The 25,179-nt window shown below is 42.1% G+C and overlaps 1 pseudogene; it reads left to right on the forward strand.

The window, feature by feature from the left end:
• The first annotated feature begins 888 nt into the window (after positions 1–888).
• LOC118498391 lies at positions 889–3,312 on the forward strand (annotated as a pseudogene).
• Positions 3,313–25,179: the final 21,867 nt, after the last annotated feature.

A 25,179-nucleotide genomic window follows, 5' to 3' on the forward strand; every position in this document is an offset into this window, starting at 1 on the left:
ACAATGATAGTTTCTGGTAGGAGTGCCGTATAATTACCATGCACAATTAGTATTCAGAAACCCTCATTTGAACCACGCTTTCACTTGCAAGCTCCTACCTACATCATCATATTACAGTGCTTTTTCACATTTCATTAGCAGGTTTAGGTACCAATGTCCAGAAATCCTAACAAGGTCTCTTCACCACCCAAAGGCTATTTGACCCAGTGGGTCCCTGACTGGGTTTTGTCTAAGAGACTTGGCTCTCCCATCAAAGTCATAATCCTCTTTCTTGCTTTGCATTTTTTTGCAGTAGTATAGCCTTTGAAGAGATTTTAGACTTTTTTTTGTGTAACAACCAGATTTTTAATCCCTCAAGAATAAGATAAATGGAGGGACACTGTCTCTGTCATTTTACAATCTGAGAAGTTGGTGTTGAAGATTTTATAATCTTCTATACTTCTATTTATATTCTATTTTACAATCTTCTAGCGACTCGTTAACATTTAGTGACTACTCCATTTTTCTCCTCCTTTTTCATGCCATTTTTAATCAACATTTCTCCCTGGTTTAATTGTTCCAAGGTTTTTCTTCTACCCCTTGTATTCTAATTGTTCCATTGTTTCTGAAATTCTATTTTTTTCCCTATCATTAAACCCCATTCAGGGTTGCTGAGCAAGGAGACCTAGGGCAGTTTCCCTGGCATCATCTAGTCCCCCCAACAATGTAGGCCCTGGAGGAGTTTTGGAGTCCTAGCATTTTTTATATCAGCATTAACCATCCCCTGGGTCAGACTCTGGTGTTGGGCTCTGTTGTTCAAGAGTTCCTGATATGTCCAGCAATTCAGTAGCCTTAGAGTATTCCACTTAATAGCCAAGAGAGGAGACAGGCAGATACCCTTTTTAGGACATGGACCTTGAACTCTTGTCTTTATGCTGCTTCATGGAGCTACAGTTTGCCCTTGGAACCACGCCCCTGCGAAAGCCATCAACCAAGGTAGGATCCTGAGTTAGATGCTCCTGATGTCACCTCTAACGCCCCCCAAATCAATCTCCATTTCAAAAGCAATTCCTAAAAGAGCTGCAAAAGGAATCTAAAAGGTAGCTTAACTCTTGAATGAACCAAATTGTAGTAAAATTAAACTTCTTTCCAAATTCCTCCTAGATACTCCATCTTTCCCCGTTCCAGGCAGCCCTGGGGCTCCACACGGTGTCCAGAGCAGTGCCACTCTGCAGTCAGTCACTTAAACTAGAACAGACAGGAGCAGCAAGGTGCCTGTGCTTGGCTCACGTCCCCTCTGTTTTCATCTCTTTTGTTAGTTGTGTGACTACCTTCCCCCAGCCCCCTGGATCTACAAATGCTTTTCTACCCTTCAGGGAAGAAATATTTTTGTGACCTCAGCCAAGGAGTGGACAGGGAGCAACCAGTACTCTATCTTTCCCTTAACCAATGCCTTAACCTTTACAATTTAAATTACAGGCGGGGGGAGGGTCACTTCAAATGTCCCATCTGAGTGACTACAGTGTTGAGCTAACTATGTGGTGCTCCCCAGTTTGGGCCTTTGAAAAGGACTTACTGCCAGACTCTACAGAGCATACTCACCTGAAGCTTCTGTTTCAGGGGAAGGATACAGAGGTCATGGGGGAAATACAGTACAGCAGGCATCAGATGTCCAGAGACATCACAGGGCCCAGTCTCTCCAGGGCCCCTTTCTCTGAGCACCAGGGATGGCTGAGCCTCCTGCTTGACTCAGAAGGTATCTACCAGGAACCTCAGGGAGAAAACCCCTCAAAGCCCTCAATGCTTCTTGAAGTCCTTGAGCCCAGCAGGGAAGTTTAGACCTGAAGCAACACGAGGTAAACACCACTGCGCAGTCCCGGCTAAATACACCAGACATGCAGGGGTCCCAGCGCTAAAGATCTAGCACTTTCTGTCTAGCCATCCATCAGCTCCCACTCCCCCCGTATCAACTCACCAGGAGGCTGGAGGCATTTATTGCTTGTATCATTACTTAATCACTACACCATTGTTAACTACATTAACTACATTTTTTAAAAGTTTTATGTGGGTATGTTTTATGTCTCCATCTATACCATAAGCTTTTTGATGAGTTAGTCCATTTATTAATCAGTACATTAACACGTACTGAATAAAAGCATGCTGATTATATAATTTACAAATGAAAAGTACTGATGCTGCTGTGACTTAGAAACAGGTCACTACTGACCCAGGGTCCTAAAAGAGAGAGGTGCTTTAGCCAGTTTCCATGTGAGAAAATTAGTCTCAAAATTGTATTTGGGTTTCCTATTACTTAAATATCACTCCACCTGAGAAACCCAAACTGATATCCGATATAATACTCTAGGTTCTATGTAGCACAAGACAAAAACAAGAATGCTAAGATAATCAGAAAGATGGAAACAAAATTTTTGTTATGAGCAGACAATTTGGTTTTCTACACAGAAAACCCAGGAGAATCACATATGGAAAGCTCCTGGAAAATGGGCCGTACCCTGTGTGTGCACGTGTGTGATGGTTTTACAGGTATTTATTTTACTGTATGGAACATATATGTCTTATTCACTGTTTGGAATGTATGTACTATTTTACAAGCCTGAGAACAAAATTTAAAAATTTATAAAACTGACAAATTATTGAAAATAAGATAGTTCAAAAAATCAGTAAACTAAAATCAATAATAATCCTTCCAGCTTTGGTTTGGAGGTTAAGGTGCAAATTTCTTCAGTCATCCCAAATCCAGGTTCATCTGACTCCAACCGCCCAAGTCCGACCCCAACCAGATCAAAGTCATACCTGAGGTGCACTGGTGGGGGAGTCAGTGCCACATCTGTCCTGGTCCCCAAGGTCAGCCCACTGGGTCTGTCTAGAGAATAAAAAGGTTGGTGGTCATATCACCAAAGCACCCGGTGACTAGAAGGGTCTGAGGATCACAGTGAGACTGACCAGGCAGAGCAGACAGGCCCAGACTGAGGCAGTATTTTCTGTCTCTGCCCTGATCATCAAAGCCCTCAAAGAGTCATCAAGTAACAGAGAGAAGGAGAAAAAAAAAGAAACCAAAACACAATAAATAAACAGAAAAAACAAAACAAAAGAAAAACCAAAACCATGAAGCACAGTGGAAATGTCTCTTTTGACTATATCATCATCACTGTCCAACAGATGCCACACTGACATTTAGGGAGAGAACTCCCTGGACCCTTTGAAGGGACCCAGGGGATGGCCCAGTCTGCGGGCTGTAGTGTCGACGGCTGCCACGCTCATGATATCGTGGACAACATCAGTGGGGATGCAGTGGAATACCTGGCTAGTTAAGAGCTACAAAGGGAAATAGATCATTTGACAACCAAAACCAAAACCAAAACCAAAAAACAGAAGGAAAAGAAAATCAATCATGATCCTATGTAGCAGCCATAATAAACCAGAAGATGTAATTAAAAGAGATAAAGTGAATCTTAATTTATAAGAAAGTATTCCAGGGATTGGGAGGCATGTCAGAAAGTCTGGAGCAGGTGTCCTCTTCAGGGCCCAGAGGGTAAATCAAGACCCATGTGACATCTGAATTTAATAGAGGAAAGGAAGATACTGAGTGGTCTAATAGTTAGAGGTCATACCTACCCATGTTTTAACTATGAACATGAAGCATTATCTGAGCCATTTTTTTTTACTAAAACTTCTTATTTTTCTCTACCAAGGTTAAACTGTGTCTCTGAAATATTCCTGACCACTGTAGGAAAAATCTCCTTTCCTTACATTTCCCAGTGTCATTGTCTAAAATGGACCATGTTTTATCAAAAATGACATTCTTCTCTCCACAAATAAGATCAAGAAATAAATTGTTTTAATACTTCATCTCTTCCAGCCTTCTTCACTGCCTCACTACCAAACACCTGCAATGGAGCCATCTTTTCTTGTTCTGTAATTTTTTCTTTTTAAGCCTTGGCCTAATTGCCTAACTTGGAGTTCACTTAAAACATGCTAGGTCAATTTTAGTAAACGTGGTAGTAAAAGTGTAAAGTCACATGAAAATGCCTTGTGCAGGAAAGAAAATGATGTGATAGTCTAAACTGAGGTTTTCTCTGGATGCTAACACACATTTTCTATTGTGAATCATAATTACTTGTACAGGTGGCATGGTCTGGTCTCCCTGTCAGGTCTCTTACTCTTTAAGAACAGAGATGCCATTAAATTCATTCTCCGTGCTCTTCTCATGCTTAGCAAGTATTTGGACCATTCTAATACTGAATGCATGTGTGCTCTTTATTTTTTAGTGCTAGAATTCAATTATTTATTTATTTTTTAAAAAAACTATAATATGAAATAAGCATAATGGTGACACTTGGGGAATTCTGGTTCTTTTTTATCCACATTTTCCAAGTAGTTAAATAATTAATAACACAGTATGTTATATAACTCTCATTTTGAGAAGGAAGAGCAAGACTTGATTCCTCTTGGATTTAATGGTTCTCAAGTCACGTCCATAAAGTGAAAAATCAATAGTGCTGTGGCTGAATGGAGGGAGGAGAACAATTCAGATTAGACTTTAACAAGTACACATTCAATAACGATGACACCATGATACGTTTATGGGACACTGAAGTCACTCAAGTTCCTTTACCATTAACATTTGTGACAACACTTCAAGCCAGGTAGTCGTGGAATATAGTATTTAGTGTCTCATAAAGAGTCTGCTTAGAAATGCATATAAATCTGCATATGTAAGCACTTTTTGTGACATGCAAATTATAAACATGAATTGCTTAATATTCTTGAGTCCATTACTCATATTAAGTAAGTTAATTGTGTTTTAATTGGTGCTGATTAGAAAGTTTGGTTTTCCATTGCAGCAGACAAGAATAATGAGGAATTGAGGACATGTTCTCTTCCTTAGACATGAGTATATTTCAATAAGCTCACATACAGCATTCTATTTAGAGTTACACAAACATTTATCTTTTTATACATATTCATTACCTCATCATGAAGCAGGTATAATTCTTATTTTCACAGATGAAGAAATTCAAGTTCACTGACATGAAATCGCTTATGTCAGATTGCTGGGAAGTGACAATATGATAATCCTAATCCAGTTTTGTTGACTGCAAACTATATATATTCCTAGTGACTATATCAAATACATGTGTTCATGCCAGCAGGACAGAAATTTTCTCACTTCAGAGAAGGCTCAGGAAGCATGCACAGGAATTCTGCTTTCTCTTCAGGGCCTCTATTCACTGTGTGCCTGCTTGCTTTTTATAGCAAGGGTTTATGAGGCAATGCTGTCCCCTTCCTTACTAGCAGGCACATACATGGTAAGGTAGAAACAAGAGTATAGTAGGAGATGCTGGAAAAATTTTAAATTTCTAGAAAAACACTGTCTTTAAGTCTGTGCATCTATATATTTTTCTTAGGTATGCTAGAATAGGTGTGCATTAAAGCAGACTATGAAAATAAGGACTTTCTGTGCTGAATGTATAGTGTTTTGACAACTGTGGGTGTTTAGGAGAGGCAGGATATTGGGATTTGTTCCTTGTGATAAGCTAAAGCTAATAAAACAAAATCACAGGGATTTGCAAAGAAGGCTACTATTTTCAGTTAGACTGCAGCACTCTGAATCTCATTTAATTTTTGCAACCTCACTCTAAAATAGGTCTCATTGTTCCCATTTTATAAATGAAGAAGCTGAAGTTCAGAAAGCTGGAAGGAAATGCTAAAGGCTAAAAAACTAGTGAGAATTCAATAAATTTTATCTTAGTCTTATGGCATTTTTTTTTAATTGTTAAAAAAACCCTTTTTCTTGTTTCGTCTTTTGGGGTCACAAAAGAAGCCTAAATTTTTATGTAACTAATAAATCTTTAAAGACAGATGATGGGTCTAACCTAAAAGGTAGGAATTGCTCTTTAGGATGACTACAGCCAAGCAATGGACAGTGATCAGGGATTTTGGGTAGACTCGTCTATACAATAGACCACTTCTCCAGGGTCATCCCATTTTCTTCTTCAGTGGCAGCATTTATATTAACAGTAGCTTCCATGAACTCTTTTGGCTTCTTTATAACAGCCAAAAGAGATATACATTTCCCCCTGAAATTGTACATCTAGAAGTAAGAGGTGTAGAATGGGTAAGTAAATTTTCCATAAAGTCATACAGCAAGTAAAAGTGGAGCCTGGATAGGGATACAGTCAGTCTGATGCCATCGGGGCACTCTAAAGTGTTACATTCTATAGCCTACCAGTAAAAAAACATTCAGGGGGAATAAAGAGAGAAGGAGAACAGGTGGAGGAGGAGAGGGAGGGGGAGGGGAAGAAAGAGACAGAGGAGAAATAAGAAGAAAGTCTTCACCAAGAACTCAACAGTATTTTTTCCAGTCTGGGCAATTTTCAACAGCTGGCAATAAGAAGCAATTAGCCAAAAACAAAACATCAAAAAGTGTTTTGAAAAAGCACATTGAGAATTTAGTGTACAGATTTTTAATAGACTTTATTATTTATAGTAGTTTTAAGTTCCTAGCAAAATTAAGCAGAAGATATGGAGAGTCCCATTTAACACCCTGTACCCACACACTACACAGGATCTCCACTACAATTACAATCCTGCACCACAGTGAGATGACTCATTTGTTTCGATCCAATCAATGAAGCTAGAGTTATACAGAATTATCACCTCAAGTATATAGTTAATATTAGGGCTCTGACAAATGCAAAATGGCATGCATCTATCATTTTACTATCACATTGTTGGGGCCCACCCTGCCTGGTCTCAGGAAGCTGTAACCCCCCGTGACTTAGGCTGAGTGAGAGACCTCCGAACCAGGAGCCACTAAGGAGACAAAACTTACTTCCCTGGCATGAACTCTGCCTGTTCTGTGCCTGGCCTCCTATGCTTGATCAGTTAGACAATGATGGGTAAGATTTCCCATGGGGGGAATCACCTAATACAGGCATGATCACAAGGAGGCCTCAGGGAAGAGATTTAGGGCTGTAGAAATAAAGGAATGATCAACATCAACCCCTGCCCCCTCGGCTTTGTCAGAGCCTGAGTCCTTGTTCTTAGTTGTGAAAATTCCAAGTCTCCTGGCTGCCTTTGTCTCTTCTGTTGACTCAGGCCTGCGGGAATAACAGGGGTGGTGCAGCCCAGACCAGAGTCAGCATACCCCCGGGGTAATCAGGCCTGGGGCATAGAATATGCAAGATCCTGTGAGATCTGCTTGCTGGAGGATTCTATTGAATTAGAATATGAAGGCACAGGCAGGAAATAGGACTAGCCTTTTAGGTCCTGTAGTCTTTTTAAGTGATAAAACACAAACTCTCAGCCAAGAATCCCAGCGGGAGTTCTGTCAGACACTTTGAAAACACCTGTTCCTTTTTTTATCTTCCCTGCCAGAGTTTAAACCACAAACTGTGTCTGTATTCTTAATAAAAACCTGTTTGGGCAGGAAAACGGGGTGTTCTCCACTAGAGAGAGTGGCCATTTCATCCCTATTTCCCCACAGGACTCGGTTGTCCCTGTGTATGTTTTTCTCATGTTTTGACGAGCATACGCAGTAGGGATGGATACTGCTGGCCAGTATCCTCCACATCACACATCCAAGTTCAAAGTCAAGTTTAAGAAACATAACACAGCTCAAAAAAACAAAAAGAACAGAAATACAATTCATTTAATCTGTCCATCTAATATCATAGATGGAGAAGTTAAAGGGGTAGAGACATTTAATAAAAAAGGAAAAAAAGAGAAAGAACTCATGGACATGGACAGGTGTGGTGACTGCAGTGGGGAACGGGTGAGTGTAGGTGGGAGAGGGTATGGGGGGATAAAAGGTAATAAAAAACACAGTAAAAATGATAAATAAATATCATAGATGAGACAATAAATTTCCTCAAATGTCTGACCCTTTTATGTGTTACTTCTCTTAGTAAAATAGTTACTCAAGCTATTCTCAATCCAGGTTGGGTTAATCAGTACTTAACATCACTCTTTGGTCATGTCTGCCCTTACCTGGCTTACAGTATGAATGTACAAAACTATTGGAAAGTCTGAATAACTTATTTACAGATAACTGTAGTAACCTATTAGGACCTATTAAACCAAGAGCTTCTTAGAGAAAACATGCTGAGTTTGATGGAAACCACTAAAGAAGGAACCAAAAGAAAGTGTCTTGAAAATTCATGAATTTCTTTTATTTTTTATTTTTTAAAGATTTTATTTATTTATTTTTAGAGAGGGAAGGGAGGGAGATAGAGAGAGAGAGAGAGAGAGAGAGAGAGAGAGAGAGAAACATCAATGTGTGGTTGCTGGGGGTTATGGCCTGCAACCCAGGCATGTACCCTGGCTGGGAATCGAACTTGGGACACTTTGGTTCGCAGCCCATGCTCAATCCACTGAGCTACACCAGCCAGGAAAATTCATGAATTTCTTACACTCATCTGATACAAAGACCCTTCTATTATTATACTGAGGTAAGATGCTAAAATTAATATTAGTTAAATAAAATCTGAGATACAGATAATAAATTAAACACAGTTTTGCTAAAAATTACATTGCTTTCATTTCTTTATTTCTAGATCTATGTTTTAAGGGTGTTTTTCACCAATGATTGTGTGAAACAGCAAGTGAATGCAAAAAAATGCTGAAATAAAATATACAAGTAAGAATGCCAATCTTAAGCCTGCTTTTGAAAACATTCAGAAAATGTTTTCTTCAAGTACTGCATAAAGCTTTAGTTTATGGAACTGTTTTAAAGAAATTGCATCCCACAATACATATTAAGTTCAGGTATTAAGTTCAGGAAATAGAAGATGAAAATCTTAATAGTTTGCAGACAGCATCACCTTCTGTGGACACTCAATCAGCAAAATGAGTAGAAAATGGTCTTGCTTACCTACCGGTTTCAGCTAAAAATGAGCATCTGCCCTGGCTGGTGTGGCTCAGTGGATGGAGCGCTGGATAGGCGGTGCATGAGAGGCAACCACACAGTGATGTTTCTCTCCCTGTCTTTCTCCCTCCCTTCCCCTTTCTCTAAAAATAAATAAAATCTAAAAAAAATCATCAGTTTATTATGGTCACTTGTGCAGCAGGGTGACATAGGTGGTCTTGGAGATTAAGATACTGGGAAATTATTACCCTTGTGCCCTAACGTAAAACTTACAAAATTTTACTATTATATATTCAATAACAAAATTGTAATAATAATTATTAACTTGTTGATGAAATGTCAAGTTCTTATATGATAAAGTTTTTTTCTATGAATATTTGGTTTTGACTGAATGTTGATTTTTAACAGTGGTCCATTCAATCAGAAGATATATTTGGAGCTCTTGTCACATGTCAAGCTTTCTGGACACAGTGGATGAAAAGCTAAGGCAGTGTCTCTACCCTTAAAATGCTCACATTTCAATGAGAAATAGAAAAGAACAAAGATATGTATCTAAAGTGCTATGACAAAAATAAAGCGGGGTAAGGAGTGGGCAGGAAGAAAGTTACTTTTGGTAGGGCAGCTGAAGGAACCCCCATCAATGATGAGGAAAGAGGGTTCCTGTCTGAGGGAACAGCCCAAGCATGAAGGCCTTAAGGCAAAAACATGGCTGATACACTTGAGAAAGAAAGAATGTAACACCAAAGGAGAGAACAAAGGGCAAAATGATAGGAGACAAAATGGGAGAAAAAACTGTAAAGACTGAAACTTTATAAGGGTCACGGGCAACCTTAAGAGGAATTTAGAAGTAAAGTGAGCTTGTTTGACCTATAATTTCAAAAGCATTATCCCAATTGTCATGCGGAGAGCAGACATCACGGAGAGAGGGTTTCGTAGGCACAGGAGGACTAGGGAGACTATTGCAGGGGTCCTCCAACAACAACAACAACAAAATTGTGCTGCTTTGTTCTACAGAAGTAGCAATGGACGTGTTACTCAAACCCCAAATGTATTTTGAGCATAGCCAAGACACTGAACTTGAAAAGCACGACTCATATGGGGTAATAAAAAGCAACTTCATTTTACCTTTCACTATTCTTTAAAATGGATGAAAACTTGGATATTGCCATGATTTTCATGCAATCTACCTCACAATTCATTTCAGTGATCTCTTTCACTTTAAGGCCTTAACATATCCTTTGTCTTTAATATTCTATTATATGAAAGTAGAACAGAAGAGGCACGTTGATGGATTTAATGTGATAGGAAAGATAAGGACTACAAAATCAGACACTGCTTCTAGGTATTTTTAACTTAAAAAAATAGATGAGAATAATGTCAAAAATGGGGAAGCCTGGAAGACAAGCAGGTTGGTAGGTTGGTAGGTGAAATCAAGACTTTAGGACTTCCACTGTCACTTAGGATGCAGAACAATCACAAAGAATGTTGCAGTCACAGCTGACAATGAAGAAATCTAAACACCACCACTTCTTGAGCCCATTGCAAGCTGAAGTCCCAAGGCAACCAAGTAACCTGTATTGCAAAAAGAAGCCCATTCAAGGAAAGACCATTTCATCTTTGACAGAGAATAAGAGAAGGAGGTGGTCACTGTACAAGTGGGTAAAAAGAAATCACTTAAAGTTTGGATGAACTGTTAAGGTCTAAGTGTAGACTATTATGTAAGTTTGGAATAGCTCAGGGCCAAGTACATAAGAGGAGTTAACATGCATTCCGAAGTCCTTTCACACAAGTCTTCACCATGTGCTTATGAGAAAGAAAGGGACATTTTGTGCCCAGTTGTGTGCCCACAAAAGATACACTGAAGTCTTAACCCCTAGAACCACAGGATATAATGTTACTGGGCAATGGAGTCATTCAGTAAAGATGAGGAGGTACTGGAGTAGGATGGGTTCTTAATCCAATATGCCTGATTTCCTTAGAAAATGAGAGAGATGCACAGAGAGGATGTCATATAACAAGAGAGGCAGAAAGCCTGGAGCCATGTAGCTGAAAGCACAGGAATGCCATGATCTGGCACCTCTGGAAGCTGGCAAGGAAGAGGCAAGGAAGGCATCTCAGAAGATCATGGCTGTGCAGACACCTTGACTTAGACTTCCAGTCTCCACCATTGTGAGAGGATCTTTCTCTCATTGTAAGCCACCCAGTTCCCAGTACTTGCTACAGCAGCTCTGGGACACTCATCTAGGGGGAAAGGCAGGAGACCCAAGACAGGCTCCCCTGGTGATGCTTGGACGTGGAAGGGATGATGGTGGCTGATAGGGAGGAGGAGAAATCCTGTTTGCTTCTCCAAAGCTGTCTGTCTTATAATGAGTTCAAGGATTTGTAGGCTAATCAAGGGAAAAGATAAGACCATGAGTTGCTAGTAGCACAGGTTTGCATCCCTCATAGCATGAGATCTACCAGAGACGGTGGCTCGGGCCATATCCAGGAGGAAGAGAGGGGAGAGAGAATTCAGAGAGGGAGCTTGTGTCCAGCACGATGATGAGTTTCCACAGCTTGGAGTCTTACAATCCCAGGATTTATTCTTATCTCTGTCTAGCAGATGTCAGGCTGTTTCATGAAATATATGAAGGCGGGTTCTTAATGGCTAAAAATATGTTTATTGGGCTATAATTTTAAAATTGTGTGAGCAAAAATTTGGTTTAGCTCTGATGAGCTTTTGAGATAATGATCCCAGCCTGGTATGAAGAAGTGGACATAGGATCATTATATAGAGGATTTTTTTAAAGCATATCTTATTCATCTTGCTACATCAAAAACATTGTCAGCATTCAATACATTTATTTATTTATTTATTTATTTATTTATTTATTTATTCATCTCACCTGAAGACATTTTTTTCACTGCTTTGAGAGAGAAAGGAAGGGAGGGAAAGAAACATTGATATGAGAAACATTGATCTCTTGCTTCTAGCATGAACCCAGGCCAGGGATCAAACCTGAAACACAGGCATGGGCTCTGACCAGGAGTTAAACTTTCAGTCATGAGAGGACACTTCAACCAACTGAGCCACACAGGCCAGGGCTACAGGACATTTTAAGCTTATTCATATTACGATCTGTCCCTTGGCCCCATGTTGTTTTTAACATCTGAGTTGTATGTTATTTCATCAAATCTAAGTTTGATGCCAGTGATAAAGCATTCTAAGGACCCAGAAACCTGAAGTCCACAAACTAGGATTTCAAAGCCCATTCTGCCCATTCAGTGGGGAAAATTAAGGAGAATAGATACAAAAAGGAGAAGACTTTGACTTGTTTAGTCATTTAGTAATAGAGTAACATTATGCCCCTCCAGTACTTTTCTCTGGCTATCTGGAGAACTCAGTGAGCGCACTCTTCAGGCAGATGTATTAGCCAGTGCACAGACTGGCCCCCAACCCCTTCATCAGCCAATTATTACTGCAAGGCCATAGGCATTGGTTAACACCATGGGCCCTAAGGTATGATGAGATTCAATCATGAGTTTCATTTCTCAAGCCATTTGTTTAATTTGTGTGGATAAGTCCTGGGACATAGCTATCTGAACTTCCTCTAAATCCAAGGCATTAATGGCCTTTTAAATGGTTTTGGCATTAGTCATCATTGCAGTAAACAGAACTCATTTCTTCATAAGTCCCCCTGAGAAACAACTGGTGGACACAGGACTCATTTCAGCCTCATCAGGACCTGCCAAGCTGTCATGTTGTAACACCATCCATTGCCTGATAAATGCACTCAAAAATCCCCAAATGGTGGAGGAGATCTTTGGCCTCAACTAACATTTTCCATTGACAGCCTGCCTAAGTCATTATGAGACCCAAAGTAGGCTGATCAACTTTCTAAGACATAGAAGTCCACATCAACAAAGTGTTTATGGACCAGGGTCCAAACCCTCCTTTATGGGTCATCCCCACATTTTGCACTAATGGCACAAGATCTTTTAGTAAGAGCACCATTTTTTTTTTGCATTTAGTACTACAGCATCCAATTGTTTAAATTCAGTCCCTGTTGGGTAGAGCTCACTCCTTACCAGATGCATCTGTATGACCAGGTAGCCCCTTTTTCATTTGTTTCCTGGGTTAACTCATTAAAGAGAGATTGGGCCCAAGGGTGAGAGAGAGCTGTTTACTTCTCCAAGTGAGACTTTTCACTTCTTTGTTCTTTACTTTTGTCTTTTCTGTCTTTATTTCTCTGTGGGTAGTTACTGGCTAAGCAGAGGGGAGACTGTCTCAGCCACTGACACGGTAACATTGTGCTGCCTCTTCACCAAGACAGCACCAGTCTGTGTCATCTCCCCCAGGACTTTGGGCTTCTACTTCCTCCCTGAATGGCCTCTTGGTGAGATGCTGTCCCATGCAAGTCTGCATCACCTGTCTTATGGTTTGGAGCATGTGTTCAGCAGAACAGATACCTCTGGAGTTCCAGAATGGACAGGGATATAAATTACTTTGTCTTTACCTACTTAAAGTAACACATTAGCTAGCTCAGACCAAGGGTTGGTGTCTCAATACTCCTCTGAGGAGAAGCTATAATGATGAAATCAGAGCAGCATAACTGAGTATTACAAAGGCATGCTCACTGCTTGCAAAGGCTACTTAATCTTCCAACTGTACATAGGAGGGTGGCCTCAGCCTGTCATTTGTGCCTTATTAGCTTGTTTACATACCATGTAAGTGCCCAGGTATGAGGACGTCCACTCATCTCAGAGTTCCCCCAACCTCAGACTTGGCTATGGGGGGTTTCTGCCTCTATTGCCAGCTATAGGGTCACCAATAGCCCATCCTTGCTCTAGAGATGTGCATTTCTACCTTTTTCTTATCCATTCCCTCAGGTCTTACAATATCCAGCACCTGCCCAGAGGGGAACCCAGGCATATGGGCTGAACACTTTCCTTGGAGTGTTTGGCAACTCTCACACTAAAAGTCAGTTCTAATGGGGTGGATTCATTCAAACACTGGAGCTACTGCTTGGCCAGGCTAAGGAGGCACAGGGGAGACCATGAAAAATATAGAGCACCCTATAGCACAGAGCAATGCCCTGCCAAACTTACACATAAATTTCCCAAACTTGGAGTCTCAACCACCTACGGGTGTCCAGGATCAATTTGCTGATTAATTTATAGCCTGGTTGGATTCTATATGAATTCCTTGATTATCACCCAAAACCACCTGCTCCTCATCACCACTTGCAGTGAGTTCACATATTTGGGGGCTGATTAAAGAAAGATAAGTGATCACAAGGTGAGTAATAAATAATGAGGTTTATTTGGGTGGCATTTTGACAGATTTGCAATGGGGAGGTGGTAGCAGTACTTCTCAGCTTGAGACCTTCCAGAGACATGACACAGGGCCACCACCCAGAAAGGGAAAAGAGCAAGGGAATTCCTGATAGAGGGGGAAATTGGTGAGGGAGCTTTGAGTCTGGATGATGCCACTCAGCATCACAATGGGGAGTCTGTGGGTCAAAGAATTTCAAAGGGCAGCAAGGCCTTGGGGTCTCTTATTATCCCAGGGTTTGTCTTACCTATGGCTAGCAGACTTGGGGTGCTTTTTTGTGTGACATGGAAAGCAGGCAGGCTGCTCTATATCAAAATATGCTGATTTGGACTATATTTTTGAGCAACTGGATGTGCAAAAATATGACATTGACCCCAATGGTCTTTTGATCTAAAGGTGCCAGCTTGCTATGAAGACAATGTGGAACCAATACACAGAGGACATCTTTCAATAATTTATATAACACTCCCATCAGCAGCAAACCCTCAGGCTGCAGGAAGAGAAAGGCAAACTTCTTTGACTCAGAGTACAGATAAATAATTGTTTTTATGGGATGGATAGAAGCAAAATCTGTCTACTTCTTGGGGAGGAATTGGAATTCTTTCCAACTGTAAGATACATTTGTTTCCCTGGAGAAAGATGCTTGGAGAAAGAGGTAAGATAAATCTCTACCTCTGGAGGAAGGGCAGGAAATCATCTCTGGCTTAGGGTCCTACACCAACACTAAGCAGAAAACTGCTAGGAATAAGTGAGTGATAACAAAATGTCTTCCTCCCAAAATCAACTATAAGTAAAGGTAGAGATTTTCTGCCCTAGTGAAGATGGGTGAGAGCACTGAGAAAAACTAAAACCTGAGGTGCAAGCACAGCAAGATGGAGGTTAAGTCTGAAGCTGGACCAGTACAAAAGGGGACTTCCCCACTCCCACCATAAGACTAGTACTGAGTAATAGCGAGATATGTCTACTGCTGAGAGAAGGGAGGAAACTTGGGAAGAACCCCCTAGTTCAGACATGCAGGGACGGTTGCAAACTGAAAGGGGAAAAATACTGATAAAAATCCTCTGGTATTTCATCCCCCACCAACAAAACAACAGAAGACTGTTAGAGAATTCACTCTTAGAGAATTTTGAACTTGGTACCTAGAGGTAATGATAGTGTTACTGAACCCAACCAGTAGGAGGCGTCCTACCACTCACCACCACCTCCTAGGCAAATCTCCAAAGGTGGAGTTCAATGGAAAAGAAAGGAATATTTTATTTAATGGCAAGTTTCTGCCAAAAATATCTGAGTAACAAAAGTAAGGGGAAAGAAAATGTCAGAGTATGACATCAAAAATAATTCTCATCACAACTACTATATAGGTTCAAGAACTGAAAGTAACACAAGAACAGAAAGCTGTTCACAGTGCTATTATCACGAAGGTCTTTGGAAATAACAGCAAGTTTCTCCTTCAAAGCCCATTCCCTCAAAGACACCCAAAGAAAAATTACTCTGTCACCCTCTGCCAGCTCAGTTCAAGGTTGCACCAGGAACCTCTTCTCTCACCAAAAAGTATCATGAACATAGGTGGCTTGGCTGGTCTCCTGTCGTTGTCCAGCTTCAAGTATCTTTCTGAGTCTGTGCCCCCAGGCCTCTGTGCACAGGCCAGCACTGGCCACCACTGGCAGGACTGCTGGTGACCATTGACATGACCCCCACTGGGGGAGGGGAAGAACCAATGCCTTTTTGCTTTCCTACAATCCGTTTCAAAAGTCCTCTCCCAAAATCCCATGTGAGCAGAAAGCCAGTGGGAGTGGCCAGCCTACCAACCAATGAGGGGCAGTGTCAGCTATGTTTGCCTTTTCCCCTCTCCCCACCACCGTGTTTAGCAAGGGGACCAAGTCTGCAGTTATGTGTGGGCCGCTCAAATCCTTCCCCCTATTTCCAGGGGGTATGCCCCACCATTACAAAAGCAACAATAAAACCCAAAGATAGCTCAACTCCACATGGCCAGCACGGCAGATAAAGAGGCATGCCCACTTCCAGGTATGGATACAACTCACCTCAGTATCTACTGTATTATGTTCAGGATTCAATAAAACATTATGAAACACAAACTAGACCAAGTTAAAAAAAAACATTGTCAAGAACTAAAGCAATCAAATTAATTAGACTCAGAAATTAACCAGGTGCTGGGATTATTAGTCAGAGAATTTAAAAATAGCTGTGATTAGGATGCTAGAGACTTCATAAAAAAGATGGAAAACATGGATAAACAATGAGAATTTCAGCAGAGAAATGATATAATGTCAAATAAAATGCTGTAAATGAACACAGACGATATCAAGTGTGAATTTTTTTATATGAGCTCATCAGGAGATTTATTACAGGTAGTAAAAGAATCTGTGACTCTAGAAAATAAGTCAATATTCCTTATTTTTAAAATGTTCAAACTGAAACACAAAGAGAAAACGAGTAAAAACAAAATAGACCATTTAAGGGCTTTTGGGTAATATTTAATTACCTCATATGCTTGTAATTGAAATAGTAGGAGGAAAACCAAAATGAGAGAAGAAACATTTTAAGAGACAATGACAAAGAATTTTCCAAAAATAACGAAACACATTGAATCATAAATCCAAGAGCTTAAAGAACCAAAGCAGAATAAATATCAAACAAATAGTAAAACTGCTAAAAATAAAAGATAAATACAAAATCTGCAAAGCAGTCAGAGGAAAAAAAACTATATATGGAGGAACAAAGACAAGAATAACAGCACATATTAGGCAATTCAAAAGAAAATGAGGTGACATTTTTACAGTACTGAAAAAACTGGCAATCTAGTATTCTATAAAATATAAATAAATTATCCTTCAAAAATGAAGATGAAACAAAACCTTTTTAGACAAGTGAAAAGTTAGACCATTCCTTGCAAGAATATCTGAGCTCTACAAATCTTACAAGTAATTCATCAAGCAGAAGTATGATACCAGATAGAAATGTGGAAGAGTGTTGGAGACAGTAAAAATGAACTAAATACAGAATACATTTTTTATATTTTATATTTTTCCCTCACCATCTATTCCCCACTATAACCTCTTCCACCTCCACCCTCCATCCCCCACAAGCATCATACTGTTTTCTGTGTAATTATTAAAGTTAACAATTGTCCTAAGTTTCATTTTGATTATGCCAATTTTGAATTTTACTAGATACCCAAATGAGGAATCAAAAAGTTAGATGAATAAAAAAGTCTGGAGTTCAATGGATAAGTTAAGAGTGGTAGCATTTGAATATTATAAGATAATAGAAAACATATATATTGGCCTCTGTCTCCAATTCTAGCACAGGGCTCCTAAAACACTTGTAATGGCCATGTTATAAGAGCACTAGGAGCACCTTTTGTTTTAATATTTGGTCCTTGATTCCAGTTTCTAACAGAGTATGTCAATCATTTGGAATTTCCTGGTAGCAATGTCTTTTGTTCTAGTGAGGTCACTCTTGGTGGCCTCCTAGATATGGGCTGGTCACCAGAGAGAATGAGCCGTGATCAAAACCTTGGAATGTCAGCCCTACTCTCCATTCCCCAGAGAGGAGAGAAGGCTAGAAATGGAGTTAATTACTGATCATGCCTGCATGATGAGGCCTCAATACAAGTTCCAAAAGCATGGGATTTGGAGAGCTTCTGGGCTGGTGAGCACATGGAAGTGCTGGGAGAGCGGCAGGGTGTGGTAGCTCTATACCCTTTCTCCTACATACTGTCCAAAGCACCTCTTCCAACAGGATGTATCCTTCACCATATTCTTTTATAATGCTCTGCTAAATGGTAAGTAAACTGTTTTCCTGAGCTCTGTGATACATTCTAACAAATTAATCAAACCTTAGGAGGGGATTACAGGAATCTATAATTTATAGCCAATCAGTCAGCACAGGTAAGGCTGGGATTTGTGGTTGGAATTTGAAGTGGCAGGGTTTTGGGGCACTGAACCTCTCATCTGTGCAATCTGATGCTATCTTCAGAAAGATACTGTCAGAACTGAGTCAAATTTTAGGACATTCAGCAGATGTTATGGAACTGCTTGGTGTGGGGGAAAAGCACACACATGGTGTGAGAAAGGTTGTGAGTGTGGCTGTACTGGGAGAATGAAGAATACAGGAGAACTGGGTTCTTCCTTCCCAAATATCACTAGTATACAGAAGACATTAAACCACAAGACTAGACAGTATCATTTGGACAGAGTGAAATTTGAGAAAATAAGAGTCAAGCTCTGAGTGTTAGAAAGCTTAATATTTGGACATAAGGAAGAGGGAAAAACATTTGAAAGAGGAAGACTATGGGAGAGAAAGAAGTACTGGCAGTTTTGTCTCAGATGCCAAGTGAAGAAAGAATTTCAAGATATTGGATTGCTTTGCTCTCTCAAAGGTTGCTGAAGTTGTTCTGTCATCTTGGGGCCTGTGGAGGCCTGCTGTGAATAGGGTTTCAAAAACAAAACAAAAAATAGTTCTGAAGGCGGTGGTCCAAGGCCATTTTTTGCTGGCTAAAAGCTGGGTCTCTGGAACCACAGGGAACACCCAGATCTTAAAATTGAAGGTATTTATGCCCAAGATGAAACTGAATTCCATCCAGACAAGAGATGTGCTTATGTGTACAAAGCAAAGAACAACACAGTGATTCTTGGTAGCAAACTGAACAAAACCACAGTCATCTGAGGAAAGGGAACTCGTGCTCATGGAAACAGTGGATGGTTCATGCTAAGTACCAAGGTAACCTTCCTGCTGAGGCCATTGGACACAGAATCCCTGTAATTCTGTACCCCTCAAGGATTTAAATGCGTCAAAAAGTAAATAAATAAAATGGATTTGTTCAAAAGAAAATAAAGGTTGCTGAAAGATTTAACAGGTAGCATGGAGGTGGCTGATAATATTTACAAATTCAGTTTAATTTGAATGCTGTGATAGAAATGGCAGATTGGAGTGTAGCCAGAAAAAGGGAGAGAGGGAAATCAAGATCAGAAGTATAAATATACCTTAATTCTTATTTCTAAAAAACACAAATAATGGAAATGAAAATAATTGCAAAAGAAAGACATATGTATGTGACAGGACATAGCTGAGTAGTAGCTATTCTTAGGTAGGAGCTGACCAGCAGCCATTTCTAGGCAACAGCCGTTATCTCAAGGTCGACACTAACCCCCTCATTTGGCTTCTGTAACTTTGCTTCGCCACTAGGCAGGAAGCCTGGGGCTATTTAAACCCCGGGAAAACCAAGCTCATTGCTCAGAATTTGGAGATTCTCCTGGGAGCCCGTGCACGTAACAAAGGATCGTGCTCCACCATCTCTCCTGTGTGTGAGTTATTTTCCGCAACATTTTGGTTCCCTAACCAGGAAACGACTCATGCAGGCAGGCATTTTGCCTCCAGTGAAGGCAACCGGGGGTGGGGGGTCGGTGGGAGAGCCCTGCTGCAAGGGAAGGAGCACATGCCCCAGTTGTTTCAGGCTTCCCAGGGCAGAGACTCCCGTGCTGCATCCCCGACCACTATAAGACCCGGGCAGAGGGGGAGAGATGAACCACAAACTGTCAGAGGCACCAAATGGAATCGTTAAGTGCCCTGGGGACTGGACCCGAAACCAGAGAGAGGCTGATCACTTCTCAACCAGAAAAATTCAGGAGTCTGGGCCAAGGCTCAGACCATTGGACTCCTACTCAGGGGAGGAAAAGTTGTAAACTCTGTGTGACTGAGAGTGTGAGTGTGAATGTATCTGTGACTCCACGAGCTGGCCAGGCTTATGGACTCTGATTGGGTCCTCACCTGCAGTGGGCATGGGAAAGATCCCCTTTTCCTTTGTTTGTCTGCGCTGATCGGGAGAATTCATCATGGCGGGGGGGGGGGGGTTCTGCCACAGTACTATATTGCATGTATGTTGGAAATCGGACAGCAAGCCATGTGGGTGTGCCGCCATTTTGGGTAAAATGGAGGACGAGCCATGTGAGTGCCCCACGGTGGAGGGTTGTCATCATCTTGGATGATGGGTCACGTGAGAGCCCCTCCATCTTAGAACTGGGCAAGGTGCCAGGCTAAGGGCTCTCTTCAGATTATAGGCTGTATGCTGCTGCTGTGTGAGCACTGCATCAGTCTGGTTCTCTGTGTAACTGGTTCTGGTAAGAATGGCTCTGGTTCTGAAGGACATGAACTGAAGTTCAAGGGTAAACATCTGACCTGTAGGATGTTTGCAGGGTCTGAGCTTCAGAAAACTGCAGGATGTACCTGCAAATTTAGGGAATTTTAGTGGAAGGTACCTGCAGTGCCAGGAACTTTCGGCTGCCACATGCTGAGTTTAAGTATAATCCTTTCCAGAGTGGGAAAGGAACCAGGATTAAAAGAAAATGATGGTTAAATCTGAATGAGTAAAATTATGCATAAATAATGTAAAGTTTTAAACCTGGAGTAAAGGAAACCTCAACTATTTGTTTTCTGGTTTTGTGGGAAAAAAGCAGATTTCTAACACTGGTGTTGTTTCTGATCAGAAACCCTCTGCACTTAAAGATCTGTTTAAGGTCACCTGTAACCAGTTGGGGAGAATGCCTTTGCCACTCGGGACCCAGGAAGAGTCATTTTGGGCTGATGAGTGCTTCAGCCAGAGGCAAAGCAGCATGTCTCTGCCAAATGACCAAGCCTGAAGGAGCATGTCTCTGCGAGGCACTGATGAACGCATTGGTGCAAGAGGATGCCCCTACCTGTGTACTGTTCTGGAACTCTGTGTTTTGGATTTTGCTCTGTATCTGCTCTAAAAAGGAAATTGAGGATTCCAGGGAAGGTTGAAACTTCACACTCTGTAGAGAAGTAAATATATATATATATATATATATATATATATATATATATATATATGAAGAAAGTCTGTGGGAAACTGCAAAGATAAATGGAAAAGTAAAAGTTTTAGGAATGAATTTTGTGGTGTTAGTAATAGAAGGTATAAGGCATGGAGATACAATCTCGGTAGATATCAGAAGCTGTATGAAAGAAAGAATAAAAGGTTTGAGAATGTTGCAGAAAGTCTGTGGAAGTGAAGGTTTTGAGAAGCCCGGTGGATATCAGAAGGGAAAAGATTTTCCTTCAGGCTTTGTATTTTTCTCCCTATCTGATCCCTCCAGAATTTGGCATTCTGAAGGAGTGAGTAAAGACACAAGGTTTCTTTGCATAAAACCAATAAGACCAGTCATTAATAGTGGTTTTGTTAACCAAGACTTTGACTGGAATGTCACGTCTGAAGGAGGCATGTATGGGTTCTGGTCGTCACTGAGGAACTGGGATTGGCTTGTGAAGCTAGTGTAAGCCCATGAAAAAAGCCTGGTACTTTGGTTGGTTGTGCAGTTCATTGCAGCCTTTCCAGGGAAGGAACAAAGGTTGCTTTCATGAAAGATGGCCAAAAAGAAACCTGTGGGCACAATGGAAGCCTCAAGGATCTGAGTGAAACAACTGGTACAGGCAAACCAGACAGCGGATGTGTGGCTCTGCTTCTGTGCCCCGAGGGGCGGACTGAGAAGTCAATCTAAAGGTTCCCTGTGTGAGTTCCAGCAAAGCAGACTTAAAGATCATAAGTGACCCAGGCTGCTCTTGGTGTGTTTATGCAAACAAACAGTCAAAATGAAAAGTGGAACTCAAAGCAGTCCCTTTAATATCAGTGAGGGTGATCTTAAGGAGAAAAATTGTGGTTCAAGGAAAATCACAGTGCTCAGTATTAGATATCAGAATGACGCAGCTAACTGTCTTGAAGGCATCTTTTTGTTTGAAAGTTGAAACTGGTTTTGTAATATCATCAAAGATGTACAATTTACAGGTATGGAGGACCTGTCAAATTGCCATTGCTGAATGTCATTGCAGAAAAGAACTTGCAACTGAATGTCTTCCCAAAAGACAGTCTCACAGGCACAGAGACTGGTTTGGGGACTATTGTGTGAATTCACCTGTGTGTTCTTCTGTTTTTATAGGACGTATGCCTATGACTTCATTACCTGAGTAATTGGTTGCAATATAGGCCTCACTTAAGGAGCCCATTCTTCATCATCGCCCCCTGAAACTCAATGGTTTGGCTGAACTGAGTGGTTGGGTTGGTGAGCAGTTTGGGTGATCTGTGGGCTTCACTTTAGAACTGATTTTCCCTTTTCTGTCTTGATGGCTTGGGCAGGAAGGGTTCAGATATCTGAAAGGAGGGAAATCCTAATATATTCCCCTCAGCCTGAGTGAAGTATAATGAGCCACAAGAGTTTTGGATAGGTGTAGCATACCTTGTACACCTTCCTCCAGATAAGCCATTCTTCACTTAAGTTCCTGCCTTTGTCATTTAGTAGTTATGATTTAATTGTGCCTTCCAACTCTTTCCAAATCTGTCATCTCCAGAATATGACCAGGATGCCAATGGTCCAGTAATGCCAGTCTTTGGACACCAAGCCTGTGACTTTTTGATGACAGCCAACTGACCAGGATTCTGTAAGGTCCTTCCCCTTACAGGAAGGAGTCCCTCCGTGCTGCACTCCTCCTCACTTCAGGGCACCCCAGACCCATGGGTAGGTAGAACAACATCCATTTCCAGCCAGAAGCAGTTACAAGAAGATGAGACCTTCGTCCATTGTCCTTTAAAGAATTTAAAGTGGGTGTATATCTAAAATGAGAAATTGTTACAGGGTGCAGTGAAGAGAGGGGACCCCAAATGGGCATTTAAAACGGGGTCCAGAACTCAAGGCATCCAGGGGATTTTAATATGTCTTCACCCCTTCCCCCACAGGTATGAGTTAGGGGAGGAACACACAGAGCAAGAACATGCAGGGCTGTTTTGTACAGCAACAGCTTTACAGCTAATCCATGGCATAGTCATTTGACATACCTATAGCCTTCGGTTGGTCGCTTAAATATGCTGAATAGCTGTGGCCATGCTCTGGGCAAGGGAGATAAAGAAAGACTCCCCCACCCAAGATGTGACTGGGAGGCAGGTCCCCCGAGTTACAGCACCTGTGTGGGAGCTTGGAGAAGATTGGCTCCATAACGTGGGGCCACACCTGCCCAGACCCATGATGGCAGCCAGATAGGAGTGGGTACCGGCCAGTCCAGGATCTGTGGGCTGTCTACCAAGCAGCCGTCACCCGCCACCCAATGGTCCCACACCTGTACACCCTCCTGAGCCAGCTTCCCCCAACAGCAACGTGGTTTACCTGCCTTGATCTGAAGGATGCCTTCTTCTGCATTCCTGTGGCACCTTCCAGCCAACCCATTTTTGCCTTTGCATGGAAAGATCCGCACACAGTGGTCAAGACTCATTTGACCTGGATTAAACTGCCCCAGGGGTTTAAGAACTCCCCAACCTTATTTGGGCTAGCCCTAGCAGGAGACCTGAAGCCCCTCGCTAAGGGGGGACGGTCCTGACAATTCTGCAGTACATGGACAACCTCCTCCTGGCAGCCCATCCCAGGAACGGTGCTGGGAGGGAACGCACACGTTGCTGAAGTGCCTGGCGGAATTAAGGAAAGAACACCATAAGCACACCCAGAACACACTCCTACTCTTCAGGTCAAGTTGCAGAGGGCACGTGCTGTGTATCTGAAGTGCCCCCACAGCTGTCTGCCCAGTCCTCTGTCATGGCCCTTCACGGTTCTCCATCGGGATTCACCGGCCCCAGTGGCCTGCAAGCTCCCTCGGGGCTCTGGCAGTGTTGCCAGGCACAGGCTCAGCAACCACGCTTGTTGGAAGTACTCACGGTGTGATCAGGGGCTCGGACAGAAAATGGCAGAGTTGCCAACACCCTCCAGAATCTTGTCTGATTTCTGAGAAAAATGCTCGTTCTCCTGAGGAAAAGCCAGCCTGCACCCTGCTGCTGTGGAACTCAGCCCTACTACCAGGCTTTGAAGGGTCTGAACATTAAGCACCTAGAATGGGGAGAAAATGAAAAGAAAGCCTTCCAAGATATCAAGGGGTGCCTCAGTGATGTTCCTGCCCTTGGGCTGTCAGAGCCGGGTTGGCCTTTTGATCTGTATACCCACAAGAGAGACTAGGTAGCCTTTGGGTCCTCACCCAGCCTGTAGGACCATGGCAACATCCGGTGGCTCACCTGTCTAAGCATTTGGACCATGTTGCCACCGGCTGGCCACCTTGTCTGAGGGCAGTCGCTGCTTCCATAACCCTCTTGCAAGAGGCAGACAAGTTAACTCTAGGCCAAGAAGTCAGTCTTCACGTACCACACGCAGTGAACAGCCTCCTTGCTGGGCAGGGGCATAAGTGGCTGTTGAACCCTAGACTCAGTACCAGGGCATCCTCCAAGGAAACCTGAGGGTGTATGTTAAGACCATGAAACAAGTCAATCCAGCCACCTACTTACCAGCAGAACTTGGAGAGCTGGACCCTGACTGTCTTGAAGTAACCGAAGAGGTCCACGCCAGCCGGCCAGACCTCCAGGACCAGCCCCTGGCCCAACCTGATGTCACCCACTACATGGACGGAAGCAGCTATATGGTTGAGGGCAGGAGAGTTGCCGGGTACACAGACCAGGAAACTGGACTGCCCTGGACAGACTTACTGCCTCTAGCATTGCATAGGTTGCAGGAGTCACCCCTTGGATCCACTACAGCTGGGCCAAAACAGCAGCAGATCCCGAGGACCTGAGGACTAGGCCTGCACCTAGAATACCCACGCTGAGGCACCAGAGGACACCAGCCAGTAAAAAAGACACCAAGGAATGGACCATTGTTCCACAGGGTACCTGACTTTAATTGGCACCTTCGCAGGAGCATTGGCAATTGGACTAGTGACTGTGGCCCCTGCGGAATGGAATCCGCGCAGAGCGGGTCACCCTAGAAATAGTTTATCTCTGTTTGGTCTCTGCATTTGGATTTATTGTATGCTTTGCTTAACAAATGCAGCCCGTGTCTCAGCCCCAGTCTGCAAATGTAATACCCCCAGGCATAGGATGATGCTCAACGGTAGAGTGGTCTCTTACTATCTCCCAGGGTCAGCTTTCAGCCCCTCC

This window comes from Phyllostomus discolor, chromosome X (genome assembly GCF_004126475.2).
Source record: "Phyllostomus discolor isolate MPI-MPIP mPhyDis1 chromosome X, mPhyDis1.pri.v3, whole genome shotgun sequence".
NCBI classification, from domain to species: domain Eukaryota; kingdom Metazoa; phylum Chordata; class Mammalia; order Chiroptera; family Phyllostomidae; genus Phyllostomus; species Phyllostomus discolor.